At 36.3% G+C, this 4,073-nt stretch overlaps 1 pseudogene across 1 annotated transcript; it reads right to left on the minus strand.

Moving 5' to 3' along the window:
* Window positions 1-797: 797 nt before the first annotated feature.
* On the minus strand, window positions 798-3,164 carry LOC143617741 (zinc finger CCCH domain-containing protein 14-like; annotated as a pseudogene). The gene is made up of 2 exons (XR_013150878.1): window positions 2,411-3,164; window positions 798-2,034 (listed from the first exon to the last, which is right to left on the minus strand). The product of XR_013150878.1 is annotated as a zinc finger CCCH domain-containing protein 14-like (transcript).
* Window positions 3,165-4,073: the final 909 nt, after the last annotated feature.

Below are 4,073 nucleotides of genomic sequence, written 5' to 3' on the forward strand. Positions count from 1 at the left end.
CGTGTGTGCTCTTTTATGTTGAACCATAACAGAATCTGCAACAAAATTGAGAACTGTGTTGAATCTAGTTAAATTGCATGTATTGTATATTTACAAGTTTTACTGAGGCTACAAAATGTTTATTCCTAACATTGAGTTTCTCTGTGCATAGATATTTTGTTCTTATGAGATGGCATTACCACAATTCTCTGTGTTAAAAAATGCCTTAATTTTTGTTTATATATTCGTGCAATGCAACAGGGACGGGAAGGTAATGAGAGTGTTAAAAGCGGTGCCAAGGTCAACATAAGAAAGCGGAAGAGGTAGAGGTACCTTAGCTAAATAGTTAAATCCCATTATCTGTTTATTGTAATTGAAGGTACTCATGTTACCTGTGTTAAGTAGGTCAATGATGTAACAATGTAGGTGAACAACAAACCAATTCCAAGGCCACCAGTTTGGACGATTTGGACGTAATTAGCAAGAAATGGGAAACCTCGATGGTCTAATTACACAAATAAAACTATATGAATGAAAATCGCAAAAGCCACCAAATCTCAAGAACGATTTTGACAGTTTACTCTTAATGTTAAGTTTGCCAAAAGTTAAACTTTAAGTCAATCGACATGTCAAGTAGTTGTAGACTTGTAGTCCACTACTGGAAAGAAGCTTGTTATGTATTATATATATTATATGGATGACTATTTGTTTCCAAGTACAAACAAGGTTTATAATATGTAGCTAATTTACAGTAGTTTTTGAGAAAAATGTTCTCTTTTCCGATGTTGGGCCATGTTGAATGGGGCTGGTCTATGGGCCAGGTCCGCCCCTACCTATCGCTAATGGAAGACTGCAAAACATATATATGAAAATTTGGATATTTAAAATAGTGGATTAGGCAATTAAACGTCCAAAATGTATGAAACACATGAACTCAAATTTTATTAGGGGTGTAAATGAGTTATGCAGCTCAAGCTCGACTAGGCTTGAATTTGGCTCGTTCAATTTACTAGAGCTTGAGCTCGGCTCAAGATCAGCTCATTTATCATCTATTAATTAGTTTTAATTAGTTGTTCGATCTTGTGTGTTGAACTAAGCGTACTAATTTCCATGACTATGTTGATTCAACCATTAGATTAAAGTAGTCAAAGAGAAGACAAACGAGATGATAGCGCATAATATGTGTCCAAATTTGATTCGGTTAACAATACGAGGTTTTTTCAATATAACCTAAATCAAATGCAATTTCAAATCAACAATCATGTAATAGAGAACATTTTGGGTCCCATAAATTAGTTCTTTTGGGTTGCATCAACAGCATGCAATGTCAAAAGGATGCGTTGAAACTTGAAAGGTGTAAGTTGGTGCCAAAGCTTATCAACCTTTTATGTTCTGGTGACACAAGTGAGGGCCAATTGGACAAAAACTATATGATTTAAACTACAAAACAGCCAATGATAGAGACAAATGCAGCAACCCAATTCTTCAACTATTGCCTTAAAACAATTAAAAGTAACCATCTTCATTTCCAATTAAATGACATCCAAAATCAATTACATAAACCTAATCCAGAAATGTAACATAGCTTCTTAACTTGTAAATGGTGTAATCATCATTCATCAGTTCATTAAACTTCACTTCTAAGCTATATACTTAATTACTCCATCTACACAAATGTGCACTTATTTTAGTTTTCATGAAATTAAGATAGTGTAAACCGTAAAACCGCCCGTGATATACATAACCTCTCTAGCGTGGATTGACAGCCATAAGCATTTCTTCATCAGTAAGAGCATGACGAAAGTGACAACGGTGACCATAAGGACAAACATCACCAGAAAGAACCATACGACACACCTCGGTTTTGTAGCGCGGGTGCCTAATCACAGGACGCAGCTCACTTATTCCATGTGCAAAGTGACAGTTATCTCCATAAGGACAGGTTCCAGTCTCCTGCCACTTGTTACACAGCTCGGTTTTCGACATTCCCTGGTTGTAGACGTCAAATTCCAATCCCTCTGCAGCTCTCTTCTCCCCGGGCACACGCACACGTTGCTGTTGAAATCATAATTGCAACAACTTACTTTATTAGGTAAGGGTTAGAAAATTGAATAAAGGAATAAAGGATTCTTCCATTTTAAGCAACATACATGAATTTAATTGTATACTGTAAACTGTAAAGTCAAACGTGCAGAATATATAAATATATAATCCACATGGATTTTCTGATGGATTCTGTTTTAAAACTTTATATTCATTGTGTTTATGAATTTGACTCATGAAAAGTCAAAATTGCTTAACAAAATTGACTCATGGTATCTAATTCTATATCAGGTAATAATGAAAATCAGATCTAAATAATCATATAACAAGTAATGATTGTAAAAATCTCGACTAGGCGTCAATTACTACAACACTATTAACAACTTACCGATTGACCTAACGGAGCATTAGCGATCTGTTGACGAGTCTGTCGTTGAGGCGGAATTGACTTCAGATATCCTTTGGAACGAACCGAAATGCTTTTAGGCATCGAAACTCTCTCACTATTGTGCCTCAGGAACTGATTCGGTTTAATCACACTCGTCGGACTCACACTCGGAAGCTTCTCAACCGACACACTACTCTCCGAAAACGACGCTCCAATGTCGAGCCGACTGAACTCTCCGATCAAATTCGAAGAACTAAAATAGTTCTGCTGCTGCCGCTTCGCCTTCGAAAACACGGAGAGCCTCATTCTCCTGACGAAGCACATCAACCTCCTTCACACAATCCTGTAGATTAGCTAGACACATAGTGTAGCTGTTATACAGCTGCTGGTACTCGAGAATAAAACTCGCCTGACTCAAACGACTCTCGGTCGCAATCGCGTTGGCGCTAAACGCATCGTCAACGAACGAGCAGTCGGAAGGTGAAGAGAATGACAGCTGTGACTGTGTAATGAATTTTGGCGGGAAAATCGATGTGGATGAAAACGGAGCAACAGGATTAGGATTAGGATTATATAACTCACCGGAACTGAAATCAAAGTCTAATTGATCGAGTTGATCGTTGTTGTGAGATGAAATAGCTGACAGAAATAGATTATTGTTATTATTATTGTTATTGTTATTATTATCGGTATCGAATCCGGTACCGTCAGTGTTCGTGTTCATAGCCGGTGAGCCTGTTTCCTTCTTCTCCATCACTCACAGACTGATAACTTACACCTCTGCATCGAATTGATAACAAACGCATCAGAATCACGTAGTAATTGAATCAAAAGTTAATAAACTATCAATTATAAACACATAGATGCAGCTTTGAATGAAATAAACACAATGAATGAAATAAGCACCTCTGCTTCAGAATCACAATCACAAGTTAAGAAACAAACAGTAGATGAAGGTTTGTATGCATTGAATGATTTAAAGCACATGGATACCTGAGAAAGAATGGAGGTTAGAGTTTGTTGTTAATGGAGGGTATTAAAGAGGAAGGAGGGGGTAGGGATCAGGTGTGTTGCGGAACAGGGTAGGCTTGGTGGGAAAGGAAAGATGGAGGGTGGATGGGATATGATAATAATTGGCAATGGCTGGGGTAAGAATTGCTTGAGGCGGACGTTGAAACCCGTTAGAAGATGATGATACACGATACAAAGCTAGCTAGCTCCTCTCCTTCACAACAGCAATGCCAGTGCCTCCACTTCTAACAAACCTACAGCATTTCATTTTTTATTATTTTTATTTTTATTTTTATTATGTTTAGATGTAACATTGTTCTATACGAATTATTCATTTTTAACACAATGTCACAGCTTTATAACACTATAACATTAGTTAATTGGAACTTTTGAAGACGTCGATATCTGTTATTTTTTGTGGTTATTTAAAGAAATATATTATCCGTGTATACATATGTTTACTGTGTTGATGTACCATGTAAATCAGCAAAGCAAGTATGTGACTAACTAATTTATGACTACAAATATGAATTTGATTAAAATTATTATATTGATTTAATATATTGTATATGATTTTTAATTTTTTTTCAGCGTCAAAACTCAAAATCGTAATTCGCTCTTGTAGTGATAGATTGATTAGGAAAAATAATTG

This window comes from Bidens hawaiensis, unplaced genomic scaffold (genome assembly GCF_021521415.1).
Source record: "Bidens hawaiensis isolate Kalapana, Puna unplaced genomic scaffold, B.hawaiensis_p1.1 tig00057704_1, whole genome shotgun sequence".
Classification (NCBI taxonomy): Eukaryota; Viridiplantae; Streptophyta; class Magnoliopsida; order Asterales; family Asteraceae; genus Bidens; species Bidens hawaiensis.